The 15,113-nt window shown below is 39.3% G+C and overlaps 1 protein-coding gene across 13 annotated transcripts in view; it reads right to left on the minus strand.

Moving 5' to 3' along the window:
• The window catches only part of prdm16 (PR domain containing 16), a 742,940-nt gene that overhangs the window by 622,998 nt on the left and 104,829 nt on the right, over positions 1-15,113 (minus strand). The gene's annotated exons all lie outside the window — the stretch shown is intronic.

Genomic DNA, 15,113 nt, shown 5'->3' on the forward strand with positions numbered 1-15,113 from the left:
AATATACCTACTGCTTAAAAGGTGATAAACATGCCTTTAAGACTTCATTAAGACTAAAAGACTTTGGAAAGCATAAGGTGCTATTATAATTACCAGCACAGCAAATATAAGACTGATTCTTACTTTGAAGTAAAAGTACAGCTGATTCTTTTTATCCAGTATCAGTGTTGCACATAAATCAGAGGAGTTTCCATGAAACTTGATGTTTATTTCTGATACTTGAAAATCCAGAGCACAAAGCTGAAAATAAGCTCTAATTGGTAGGGCGAAGAGCCTTTGGTGTTGTACGTTTTGGCAAGTTGGACAACATACAAAAGGCTCCCAAAGCACGAGAGTCTGCTACTAAAGCAATCTCCATAAAAACCTCGAAATCCATTTGACGAGTATGCAAACCAACATTATCATGTTCTCCCGTATTAAAAGGTAAGGCACCACCTCTCCCACACTGGCCTCATCAGTTTCTTCGGAACTGCCAGCGCTCTCTTTTTGCTGGATCCAAATGCACTGTAAAGAGAGATAGCTTCTCTTCCGAGTGGAAGAAGAGCAAGCTCTTGATAAAGAGTCTCGGCCTGAAACTTCGTCACTACCTCCTCCCATAGATGCTGTCTGGCCTGCTGAGTACCGCCAGCATTTCGTGTTTTTATTAATCTCTTCTTCTACATTTTTGGTAAAGCTTTAAGCATACGCTAACAAAAACACTTCTGTGTAATGAAAACTGGATCATAAATGTTTCATAGGATATGAGAATGTCAAGGCCACCTGACCACTAACCACCTGATAATGTGGAGATTTGTGGAAATGTTAGTTGTTCCATCTTCTGCACTCTCTTCCTGTTTACTCCTAATACCATTGATAAATTTATTGCTAATTCTACCAGCTGTTTCCTACCCAAGCAGACACTACCTTCTTATCATTCTCTTTCTGAAGATGCTGATTATGGCTGATGTGCAGTTGTACTCGATCAATGAAAATTCCAATATCTCACCCAGTTAACTCTTTGTACCTTGAATGCATCACAACTGAAGTAGAGCCTGTTCTTAACCACATCTAAATCAATAGGAATGGGAGCTGACTCCTCCAACTCACCCAATCTTGCCACACAATGACCAAAAGTATATTTTGCCCTTGGGAGAACATGTCAGCTTTCTCAGCTGATCGATTTCATTCCGTCTTTGTCTGTAGTTCTCACATTTTCCTGACTCTCTTTCTCCCCAACATTGATGTTATTTGTGAACAATCTTCTTGACTGAAAAGGAAGAAAAAGGGAGCGCTGGTTTCACCTGGGGTCACTAATCCCTTCGCCAGGCACCCTGAATACCAGTTTGTTCCTTCCTGGCTCGTGCTGTTCTGTTCTTTTTTCTCTGCTAAACAAAAAACAACTTTAGACATTGCGATATGCAAGGTCCACTTGCTGGAATTTTATTAAATCCTTTCCATTTAGTTCCTACTAAGATAAGATCTTAATCACAGCCAAATTATATGCATTGACATTTATCAACCCTAGTCATCTTTCTTCTAATTCCTTGCCTGACCACTGCTTTTATTTTCTTCAATAGAAGTTAATTTGAAGTACATGATTTATCTTGCTGTGCTAACAGCATTGAGCGAGCACCTTTTGTAAAAGCTGGTCAGTGAGTGAATTATCATCAGGTTGTCGAATGATTGCATTCTGTTGGGAGCAAGAATAGGCAGTCGGCGTGTTGCCCTGACATGGCACTGGGACCATTCACAGCACATAGAAAAAAGATTAGGCCCCTGACAGTGGGCTGACAGGCGGCTGTTATATCGTCAGACAATAGTGAGAATACCTGAAGGGATCAACGCTGCCTGGAAAGTTTCAAGCTGCATCTGCTCTCGAACTACAGTGATTTAACTCTGCCAATGCCAGTAGGACCATTTGTTTGTTAGAGGAGGGGGAATAAAATTATATAATGTTACACCCAGCTACTCTAAAGCTTCTCTGGTAGAGACTTAAGTGTCATTTTAGTTGAAGCATGCATATACAATATTAAAGGCAAAATATGAGCTTCGCTGACAAATACGTTTTATTTTTTAATTATTGTGATACAGTGTGTAATAGGCCCTTCTGGCATTTCGAGTCATGCTGCCCAGCAATGCCCCGATTTATTACAAACCTAATCACAGGACAATTTACAATGACCAATTAATGTACATACCAGTACATCTTTGGATCGTGGGAGGAAACTGTAACAGCTGGAGGAAACCCATGTGGTCACAAGGAGAACATACAAAATCCTTACAGGCAGTAGCGGGAATTAAACTCTACTGTGCTGCCTCCAAATTACTGAATGTGACCTAAAATAATTTAAATAATTATGACAAATCCAGTCTTTCATTAAAAACATGGAGGAATAAAGAAATAGTAAATTTTCGTGTCCATCTTTTAAACAATCCGGAGGAAGAAGTGTGGATTTTTAGATTTACAATGACCTAGGAATAGAGTTAAGTTTTGATTGCAGGCTATTCATTTGCTCAGTATCTTTGAAGTCATAAAGATTGGAGGCCTTTATTCTTTGTTAGATTTACGAATATGCCAATCACTTCTTTGTGTGAGAGTAGGAAGTTCCTCATGATTATTTTCACCTACACCTGTGCTGGGAGACTAAACAGATGCTGTTAATTCCAGGTTCCACCAAACCAGCTTAGAGCAGTTGTTGAATTCTCTTCTCAATGTTCTTAATTTTCTCCTTATAATGGTGAGCAAAAGTATCACATTTCAATATAGCATAAAGTGCTAGTTAGAACCAAGAGCAGAACTCAAAGTTGAGATAATTAAACCAAGCTTCACTATCATAGTTACCACTTGTACTTTCTTGTGAAACAATACTCCCTTAAATCATTCTTTTTTCAGATGTTCGAGGAACTCCACTGAAGAATCAGATTCTGATTTATTGTCATTAACTTATACAATGTGAAACTTGTTGTTTTGTGGCAGTGTAAAGACAAAAATTACTATAAATTAAAAAAATAAATAGACCAAAGAAAAAGGAATGAGGTAGTGTTCATGGGTTCATGGACAACTCGTGAAAAGGAAGGGAACAATATTTCATGTGTTACTAATAAAATGTTACCTAAAATCTAATTGCTATATGAACTTGTACTTCTTGCGCACTTAGCAATGTCTGCAAATTGTAATGCAGTGCTCCATGAACGTAAAGCTCAAATGCAAAGAGATTGCTGGGAAAGCAATGCAACATCAATTAATATATAATGTGTTGTTCATATTTATTGTGCATAAATAATTGATGCAGGGCATGGACATTCAATGCAGAAGTATCAATATTTCCTCCTGCATAGCAGCCCATTTCTATCAGAGCTGCTGCCAGGAAGTTCAGAAGTGAAGAATCTCAAAGGATACATTGAACTTCCTCAATGTAAGTTCAATCACAAACAAGAGAAAATGTGCAGATTCTGGAAATTCAAACAACACAAACACAAAATGTTGGAGGAACTCAGCAGGCCAGGCAGCACCTATGGAAGAGAATACAGTCAACATTTCATGCCAGAACTCTTCAGCAGAGCAGGAGAAGAGTCTTGGCCTGAAATGTTGACTGTATTCTTTTCCATAGTTGCTGCCTGGCCTGCTGAGTTCCTCCAGCATTTTGCGTGTGTTGCCTCAATGTAATTCTTGCCTTTTCTTCACACCAGACTCAATAAGTCCCTGCAACTGATTTCTGATTCTTTCCTGTGTCCTCAGTAGCCTCTCAAAAGCTCAGCCAACGTTTAATTGATCATTTTGCCTTGCTCTTCTTAGACCTCCTCTTTGACCTTCAATTTCCCCCTTCAACCTCACCTTAAATCTTCTCCTCCTCCTGACCCAAATCCTGAATGAGCTACCCTTTTCTAATCATCTCAACATCCTCTCCATATTTTTCCTCTTAATGTCCTATCGTGTTCTTCTAATGGGGGAGAAAAGCTAGAAAACAAAGCTATGCAGGAATAATTTACTGATTCTAATATGCCTAATACTCAGCTAATGAGTCTGAAAGAAAACATAGTCTTCAAGGATTTACTTTAAACAGAAGTGAGTATTCCTTGTTATATTTCTTTAATGTGTGAAGACATACTGAAATTATTATTACACAATAATTGAAGGAGAATGGTTATAATGCATATGCATCATTGGTATTTGATATTAACTGGAAGAAATCAAGAATACTGAATGTAGTACTCATTCCATCACTGATGTTAATCTCATCCTGAAACACTGATCTTGCATCCAATGTCAAATGTCAATAGGTGGGATGGTGAAGGGAATTTGCATGTTCTCCCGGTGACTGCGTGGGTTTCCTCTGTGTGCTCCGATTTCCTCCCACAGTCCAAAGAGTCTCCACTTGATAGGTTAATAGGTCATTGTAAATTGTCTTGTGATTAAATCAGGTGTTTGATTGGTGACGCAGATCGAAGGGTAGGAAGGGCCTTTTCCACTCTGCATCTCAATAAATAATAATCAAATTAATAAATAAATAATATTCAAGGAGGAGCAGCTGGCATTATCAAGTTAATATTAGTGTGCGTAGTGTAGGCCTCTGTTAGTCTCGATAGACCATGGATTTGCACCTTGGAAAGTTTCCAGGGTGCAAGCCTGGGCAAGTTTTTTTTAAATGGAAGATCGGCAGTTGCCAAGCTGCAAGTCTCCCCTCTCCACGCCACCGATGTTGTCCAAGGGATGGGCATTAGGACCCAAGCAGCTTGGCACCGGTGTCATCGCAGAGCGATGTGTGGTTAAGTGCCTTGCTCAAGGACACACACGCAAGCCTCAGCCAAGGCTCGAACTAGTGCTAGACGAACGCCTTAACCACTTGGTCACACGCCAACACTAATATTAGTATCATCCTATAAACCTGAAAGGTACAAATTTGCTGACAGTCTGGTGGGAAAATACTTTTTTCCTGCTCTCTTATTGACACCCTCCAGTGGTAGTAACTACAGGTCAAAAATCAAGCATATAACTTCAGTTGATGGCACTAAACCTTTTGAGGAATGCTGTTTTGTCAATGGTGCTACTTGACATATAGGATATTAAATCAAGGCTCCATTTGCCCATGAAACATTCTTGACTAGCAGGGAATTGTCCAAAGTGTCTAAGTAGATAAAACCAAATAATAAACAGTTTATTTGTTGTATTTCTGCAGGACCTCACACCATACAAATTAACTACCACATTTACCTATCCAGCAATGACCAAGTAACCTTATTAACTGTGTTGTGTGCAGGATGCCTGAAAGAACCCAATGAGAAACTGTGTGTGCATATTCTTTCCTTCGTGTAACTTAACTCCATAGTACAATGGATCAGCAGAACCTAACTACACACATCACGATATTTCAGCATTGAAGCCTGGTCTGTGTTGCCTCTGCTGTTCTCAATTGGCAGATATTTACAATGGACCTTGAAGTCACTGGAGGCATAAGGTAAAAGTTAAAGAAGAAGCCTCTCCTGTTCTCTGGTGATCACTGATGGGTGTGTGTGGATATTGTGAAACCCCATTAAGTTTAAGATGCAATACTTCCATTAATAAATAGCCTAGCAATGCAATCAGGTTTATTTATAAATAACATGAAGGTACTTCAGCTCTCAGGTGGAAGAAGGAGATACATCTCTACCAGACGAGGTGTAAGGTGCCCCTTTCCTCTGTTAGACTGCAGGTCACTCTTGGGGAAGGTGTAGCATCTGCTTAGCCAACCCCACCTCCCCCCAGTTAAGGTCATGTGAAGGTTGTCACCAGCAGGGTGCAAAACCACCGATCTAACTGGAGGTCTATTATTAATTGCAGTAATGTTATGCAACCATTGACGCCAGGCAGACAATCTCTGAAAAGCATTGACACTGCATAGAGGAAGGCAATGGGAAACTCTTTCTGCAGAATGATTTGCCACGAAAAATCATGGTCGTGGAAAGACCATGATCGCCCATGTCACAAGAGAGGGTGCATAACAAGCGATCTAAATGGAGATCTATTATTAACTGCAGTAATGTATTCAAGGATGAACTGGAGATTGTAATGCAAGGGAAAAAATCAGGTATCAAAGCACTTTCTTCTAAAGAAATCATGTAACTCATCCAGTGGTATTGTAACTTCTGTTGAAAAATAGAATTTGAAATGACATTGAAAGACATTTCCTGACGGTCTACTTCAAAGGAGCAATGCTTACAGGCATCCACACCTGATCTGGTTAGATATCAAGAAGCTCACTGAAGAACAGCAGCAGGGGAGAAAATAAAGACTCGGAAAAAAGTCAAGAGGGGGGAAAAACTGCTAGTTTAATAAGTTCTACTAGAAAGATTGCTGGGTGGCTTCATACAATAACTTTTTGTCCTAAAAATAAATTTAGGATAAACCAAATGATTATGAGATTAAATGCTGCTTAATGGTTAACACCCTTATTCCCAGCTCCTCTCCACCACTCTAATATGTGGAGTTTTCTGAATTAATTACAAATTCATAATTATCTACCTAGTGGAGCTAATGTAATGAAGTTGGTAAAGCATCTAATTAGGTTGCTGTTTCTTGGACAAGTTAAGAATGTAATTAGCTTGAGTAAGCATGTCTCCAAAAGGAATGTGTCTCACAGGTTGCCATAGGAATGATTGCTCAATCTATTCACCCCTTTTGCCTTAATCAGTATCATAAGGAAAGGATTGAAGAAAGCCCATAGGTTGCATTGAACTGAATTAGAAGTCACTATTTGAAATACGTGAATTAACCCCTCATATTCTGGTCCATTGAAGTGCAGGGATTTTTCTTCATCTAACAAAAATTATCTTTGAATAAACAAAGTTAGTCTTGGGTAGCAGTCTAACTCAAATAGAAAAATAATCCTTATGTTATAATTAGTTGGCAACTGGATTTATTTCCATTTTAAAAGGCGGCATGGCAGCTTTCACAATCCTTTACAATGTAGGTGACCTGAGTTCAATTCCTTCTGCTATGTGTAAGGAGCTTGTATGGTCTCCCCATAAACACACGTTTCCTCCAAGTGCTCCAGTTTTCTCTCAGAGCCCAAAGGTGTACCTTTGGTAGGTTGGTAGGTTAATTGGTTGTTGTAAATTTCTCTGTGATTAGGCTGGGATTAAATTGGGGGATCAGGAGATTGGTGGGTGGTGTGTCTCGAAGGGCCAGAAGGGCTCGGTCTGTGCTGATTCTCAATATATAAGCATTGGAACTACTTGGCAAGCCAGGTGGGATCTGTGAAAAGAGAAACAGAGGTTCGCTGTAAAGTAAGATCTTAAGTCTTAACTGATTCTCTCTCCATTCATGCTGTTTGACCTGTTGAGCACTTTCTGTTTTGGTTTACACTTCCAGCATCAGCTGCATTTTGGCTTTGGGCACATTTCCATCTTGTTTCAATGTCATATCACACATGAGCCTTTTGGTTTACAGACGCCAGCATGTAAAATTAAGTTAAATAGCTCAGTGGCTTTGGAATGAGGGAATTCTGGCTTCAGCTTGGATTAGTATGTTATGACGGCAACTCTTGATACCTTTCACGAAGGCAAAAACTAAACTTTGTCACTGTGACATTCAAATAGTTAAATAGGGATGAGCTAAAGTTCAACAGTAAGTTTTTATACTGTTCCATTGTTCTCATGTCACAGAATCACAGAATGGTCCAGAACAGAAGGGAGTAAATGAGCCATGACTATGCCAGCAGAGGTCTTTAGGTAAACTTATCTTTAAACTTTAGTTTTGAGGTGTTGTGCAAGTAAATATAGTAGCCAGTAGGAATTGGCCTCATCCTGCACCCAATGAGAAGATGAAAAATCACTTTTGATCTTAACAGAGCAAGGAATGTTGGCTCAGTTATGACAAAAACTCCTTGGTTTCCTCAGCAAGATCCCAAGGGAATTTTTATTTCCATATAGACCTGAATGGTAAAATCCTCCACCCTGAAGATGATACACACCCAAAAGCAGCCATTTTCTCAAGTGTGCACAGGCCACAGGATACATTGATTCTACAACAGGTCAACAGTAAATCAATTGCAAGAAGGGCCTGATAATTTGCACTCAAACCGTTCCCATGTTTTGGCTTGGATTATGAACTAAATTCTACAGCCCTTTAGACAAAAGATGACAAAGTAATACAGAAATAAAAATTCAATTTTCTTGAAATAGCAGACTACTAAAGGGTCTCGGCCCGAAATATTGAATGCATATTTTCTATAGACACTGCCTGGCCCGTTGAGTTCCTCCAGCAGAAATGTTTTCATTTCTTACTTTCATCCATGATTTGCTGTTGAGAAATTCTTGGGCTCCAAAGCTACTCCACGTTACTCATGATCTATGAGAGGCACCATCACTTTCTTCAGAAGTGATTCCAGGGCTTCAGTTTGAGGTGGCACATTTGACTTTGTCAGTCAAAACTGGTTTATTTATAAATTCAATATGCCTCAGATCAATGTAGTACTGTAACACAAACAAAGCCTATTCATTTTACTTAGCCTTATGCCTTCTGATATCCAAGAATGCATTTGGAAAAGAAGAGCTGTGATGTTCTGACAAGATTCACCGAACCCAACAAGTATTATAGGCCAGAGAAGGGTTGTTCAGTTCATCCTAATCATAACCTCAGCAGGACTCATCTATACCTAATCACACTGTCTCATAACTGCTTTCCTGAATTGTATTGACAGAAGAAATATTCCAATCTTAATGTTTCTTCTACCCTAAAGAATTTTATGTATCTCTATGATCATATCATAAGGATGAAATATCTGCTGAGCCTTTCCTCGTGCCCAATTGAATAGCCTAATATATTGTGCTTTGTTTTCATATTTGCTCTCCATTATGGATGTTAATTTAACAAATGTAACTTATGTCGGAGGAATAACACGACTTCCTTAAGGGATTTCAGAGATTCAGGCCTGACGCTTAAAACTTTGACAGGCCTTTATAGATGTGTAGTGGAGACTGTATTGACTGGCTGCATCACAGCCTGGTATGGAAATACCAGTGCTTTGAACAGAAAATCCTTCAAAAAGTAGTGGATATGGCCCAGTCCATCATGGGCCCTCCCCACCATCTACATGAAACAATGTCGCAGGAAAGAAGCATCCATCGTCATGGAAACCCTCCCTCCTCCACCCAGGACACGCTCTCTTTGCTGCCATCAGAAAGAAGGTACAAGTTTCTCAGGAATTACACCACCAGGTTCAGGAACAGTTACTACCCCTCAACCATCAAGCTCTTGAACCAAAGGGGATAAACTCACTCAACTTCACTTGCCACATCATTGAAATGTTCCCACAACCAATGGACTCACCTTCAAGGATTCTCGTCTCATGTTCTTAATATTAATTATTGTTTCTTCTTTTTGCATTTGCAGAGTTTGTCGTCTTCTGCATTCTGGTTGAACACCCTAGTTGGGTGGTCATTCATTGATTCTATTCTAGTTACTATTCCATAGATTTGATGATGCCTACAGGAAAACGAATCTCAAGGTTGTATATGGTGAAATATATGTACAGTACTTTGATAGATATGTCTCTGAACACACCTCCTATTTAAGATTGTGACTTTTTTCTCTACTTCCCCTAAACTAATTAGTGTAATCCTGTAAAAAGAGGAAGATACTCTGTTTAATAATTGTATCAGGCACAGAGAGGGAGAACCCACCACTGTTAATTTACACAGCAGATGATTAAGAAACTGCTAAATAACAACAAGCCTCACTTGGGACAATCCTTTGTAACGACTCGAGCAGAGTGCATGACTAAGCTAAGACCTGTGACAGGATTATAATCGGAAGTGAGCTAGCTTGAATGTTTCTTTGTACAATGTTGAACGGGCTACTTTGACATAACTCAATGTCTTTAAAATAAAGGCTCAGTTTTGTCTCTCTGTTTTCTCATGACGCTGTAGGTTTCCACTGAACAGTCAAGCTCTGGCACCTTGTTCAGTTGGTTTTATGGATCCTGAAAAAAGGACTTTTATATTTACAGATATTGAAACACATTGCAAAAGGTTTGACAATTTATTTTAAATACAGCTATTTGCTTTGCTTAGGCATTGATAGCAGCCAATCACCATGTGATTAAGTCTCCTAAGTGGCAAAGAAACAATTTTGATCAGGATATAGAAGAACTTCCTTTTGTTTGAAAAATGAGTGCAATTCAAGCAGAACTTCAGCTCAACATGGGAAAGAATCAAGCTTGGATCAAATGCATGGGATTTATTTTGTTATTTATTGAGATACAGTGCGGAGTAGCCCCTTCCAGCTCTTTGAGATGTGTCGCTCAGCAACCCTCAGCTTAACCCTAGTCGAATCACAGGACAGGTTACAATGACCAATTAGCCTTTCAACTGGTACATCTTTGGATTGTGGGAATAACCCAGGCACCCAGAGGAAAGCCACACAGTCACAGGAAGACCATACAATCTCCTTGGAGACAGTTATTTTAATAGTGAATTATATGATTAAAGGGGCCAGCAAAACTGTCCAAAACTCTATCTTTATCCACTCAGCACATAATCATCTATTTCAATAAAAATAATAAGGATTATGCCATGGGGTTTCATGGCAGGTGCATTGGATTATAAAGATTGAAATTGTTTTTTTGGCATAATTGGAAATAAATTCTTTATCTTTTTAATCGATTACAGCTTGGCATTCAATACCATCGTCCCCTCAAAACTGATCAATAAACTTCAAGCCCTTCAGCTCAATACCTCCTTTTGCATCTGGGTCCTCAATTTCCTCACTTGTAAACCCAGACAGTTCAAATTGGCAAAAACGTCTCCTCCAAAATCACCATCAGTTCATGTACACCACGAGGCTGTGTACTTAGACCCTGCTCTACTCACTTTATACTTATGACTGTGAGGCTAAGTGCAGCTCCAACGGCATACCTAAGTCTGCAGTTGACACCACTGCTGTTGGCCAATTCAAAGGTGACAAATCAACATTTAGGAGAGAGATGAAGATCTGGCTGAGTGGTGTCACAACAACAACCTCTCGCTCAATGTCAGCAAGACCAAAGAACTGGTTATTGACTTCAGGAGGAGGAAACTGGAAGTCCATGAGCCAGTCCTCATTGGGGGAATCAGAGATGGAGAAGGTCAGCAACCTTAAATTCCTCGGTGTTATAAATTCGGAGAATCTGCCCTGGGTTCAGCATGCAAGTGCGACTATGAAGAAAGCAAGGCAGCATCTCTACTTCCTTAAGTCTGCAAAGATTCACTGTGACAGATGACAGACTTTGACAAACTTCTATAGATATGTGGTGGAAAGTATATTGACTGGCTGCATCACAGCCTGGTGTGGAAACATCAATGCCCTTAAATGAAAAATCCTACAAGTAGTAGTGGGATACGACCTATTTTATCACCATTGAGCACATCTATACAGAACACTGTCGCAGGAAAGCAGCATCTATCATCAAGGATGCCCACTACCCAGGCCATGCTCTCTTCTCACAGCTTCCTTGAGCAAGAAGGTACAGCAGCCTCAGAACCCACACAACCAGGTTCAGGAACAAATACTATCCCTCAACCATCAGGCCCTTGAACCAAAGGCGATAACTTCATTCAGCCCATCACTGAACTGTTCCCACAACCTATGGACTAACTTTCAAGGACTCTTCAACTCATGTTCTTGATATTTATTACTTATTTATTCTTTTTTTTGTATTTGCTCTGTTTGTTGTCTTTTGCACGCTGGTCATTTGCCCACCCTGTTGGATATGTTCTTTCATTGATTCTATTATGTTGCTTGGATTTACCATGGATGCCTGCAAGGAAACATCTCGAGGTTGTTTATGGTGACATATATGTACTCTGATAACAAACTTACTTTGAAAAGAAATATATAATAGCATAGAGGTTGGCACAATGTTTTACAGTACAGGCAAACAAGGTTCAATTCTTGCTGCTGCCTTTGAAAAGTTTTTTTATGTTTCCTCCAAAAATTTGAGTTTCCTCCAAAAATGTACCAATTGGTAGGTCAATTGGTCATTGTAAATTGTCTCGTGATTAGGCTTGGATAACATCAGGGAGATTGCTGGGCAGCATACCCAAAGTCCCGGAAGGGCCTATTCCACACTGTGTCTTAATAAATAAAAAGAAATTAGTAAATGAAGAACTCTATTCATGTTCCGGTACCAGGAGGCAGCTTGAGGAAAGTTCACAGCCCATGCAGGGTGGGATGTTACCAAAACTCAGAAGCCAGGAAGTCATTTATCAGCTGCACAAGTTTGGGTTTTAAAAGCGTTTGAAAATGAGGAGAGGCAGCCAGATCCACTGAGAGATGTTCCAAAATTTATTTCTAAGCATGGATAAAATAAAAACAGTCCAAAGAAGGATAACGTAACCAAGTTACTATGCTGGTTGAAGTTACCAAACTGATAAAGACTGATTTTTAATGAAGTCTGTTATTTTAAATACAGTATTTATTTATTGGGGAAGACAAAGACCAAGCCTAGCACATTGTTATCAAGAATTTACATGTCACGAACATTTCCATACTTCTCTATCTCTTAGCCTTAACCATTAACAATTAAATTTACCAATGACCACTGTAAGTACAAATAATTTTCTTTCCAGTTTAACAATATTGCCTCTCTTTGATGGGAAAGTTAAATGACCTTGAACTTCTCCCTTGAGGGACATACCTTTACTTGGGAGAGCTATACCCACCGTCAGCAAGACTGAAAGAAACTCAGCTGGGTTATTTCAGCTCAATATACATTAAAATTATTGAAGGGAATTGAGGGGAAAACTCCTTCTAAAATCTAACATCTAACAGTCCAGTGCACTCCCACCGATGAGTAATAGAATTACAATAGAAGTAATACTCATTATAAAGGTTCCAGGATGCTCCAGGCCATGGCTTTCCCAATCTATTCTGCAGTCCGGGATATCAGTTGGTGGAAATAAATGCCCTCAAATCAAAAGGGTTTGTAATGGACGGATAAAGATAGTAAGTAAGCATACTGTCCTATTCTCGATTTGATAGAGGCTTGCCTAGGAGCCCAGATTAATTTATAATTCTGAAACCCTAAAGGTGTTTCCAGTTATTTTGAGATGTACAAGGAACTTACAGCAGTACACTTATTAGAAGGAGCTGGTGGGCGCAGGGATCTTCAGGGGGCGACATGTCAGAGAAGTTAGCCAACCAAGACCACAAATGAAAGATATTTCTTATATTTGAGGTCACAAAAATTACAATATAGGGATAAAAAGTTACTCAGACCAAAGGCATGTTATTTATCTTCCACATAACGAAAGTGTGACATCAAATCAGAGATTAGGATGTCTTTGCTATCTACATAAGAAATTAATATTGGAGAGATTAGTTTTCACATGGTTGACATATTAATATAACTTGTGATATATAACTATTTTTGAACCATATTTAGTTAGAGTATATATAGCTATAGGAAAGGCAGATTCCCTTTTCTAGGATATTCTTGAACAATGCCTTTCAATATATTTCAGAAACTGGGTTTATTATTCTGCTTAGATTGTCAGGCATCTAAGTTGAGTTTTCACTGGCTTGGTTGCTTACACCATTTATTACAACCCGTGAAAACTTGCCCTTGGGGACACAGACAGCAAGTATTTCTTGGACAGAAGGGCCTTTTACCATGTTATATTTTATACATAAAGAATACCCCTCTTTGTGCAAGTCCTGTTTAAGACTATCTGTTTGCAATAGGTTGCAAGAATGATCTGTTGGCTCACTGAGAGGTAGCCTAACCTGTCATTTTCTTTCCCTTCATTTTTGCCACAGTAGATACATGCAACGTTCAAATTTGTTCAAATACGCATTCTGAAAAATTGAGTCTGAGACTTATCAATTAATCTTTTAATTGTTGTCTACGACAGTGAGTCTAATGAACTCCTTAACCTTTATTCTACCCAAGCGTCACCATGACACCAGAAACTCGACATCCTTGTGTCTCAGCAAATCCAATTGTGGAACTAACCTGTTCTGCAACTTGTAGGATGTCAATGGGAGGGCAAGAGAGTACATTTGTAAATACAACCAATAATTAGAGAAACAAACAGAAGTAGGCAATTGAAAGGGTTGCAGTTAAATTGTAACCCTACAGGCACAATAAACCGGGATAGTTGAGTTTTCTGCTAGTGGTGTAAGAGTCTCTCTTTACAACGCCACAGCTCAACGGGGCAAGAAACCCCTTTTTTTTCATCCCCCCCACCCCCGCAGACACAACTCTGCTTTTCTTCTTCGCTCAATAGCAGATAGCGCTCGGAAAACACCAGTCACACAGCAGTGCTCAGCACGGAGGAGGAAGTAGAGGAATTAGGGGCAGACAATGCTGAACATTGGCAATGAAGCCAAGACCATTTGCCTCTTCACATGATAACAATCTAGCAGCATGAACATCCTCTTTCACAATCCGAAGGTTTTCATTTTTATTTCTCGCCTTGGATTTTTCGTCTTCTGTGTGCCCTGTGAGAAGGTGGCTGAGTGGAAGCTCACTAAATACATTCCCTTACACTTGTGGTGCAACAACCTATTCAGTACAGATAAGCCCCTTAGAAATGAAGGAGAGTTTAATTCAGACGTTGAGTGACAGCAGGAAGATTTATCCCTCTGCTACACAATACCGCTTTTTCTGCTTTAATCTTACAGAGACAATGACCTGTTTTTTAGGCCCCATCTTGTGGCTTTCCCACGATGGAGAGTGATTAGCATGGCTGGACTGGATGCTGGCCACTATCTCTCATTTAATGTGTTTGAGCACTAACAGGATCAGCAGGGAAAAGTCTAGGCCAAGTGCATTGATAATCAAGAGAAAGTAATGCCAATTTGGAAATGGCAACTGCAGCTCTTTATTTTTGGAAAAGGAGGCATGGAAGAGAAACAATTTAGACAGAAAATAATGTTGCAAACAAAAACAATATCTGGTTTGCAGACAAAATTGTCATCTGTCTGATATTCTGTCTGTTGAAGGTGTGAAACTGATTCCTTACAGTGTGGAGATGAGAATCCTTATAGATACAGTATATTGTATATTTCTCTAGCCAAATGACTTATTAACATAGCTAATTCTAAACCTAGTAAAATCGAATAGATTCCATAAATATTTTTCATTTGACCCTAATAATTCACAATTCTTTAATAC

Source organism: Hypanus sabinus, chromosome 27 (genome assembly GCF_030144855.1).
Source record: "Hypanus sabinus isolate sHypSab1 chromosome 27, sHypSab1.hap1, whole genome shotgun sequence".
Classification (NCBI taxonomy): Eukaryota; Metazoa; Chordata; class Chondrichthyes; order Myliobatiformes; family Dasyatidae; genus Hypanus; species Hypanus sabinus.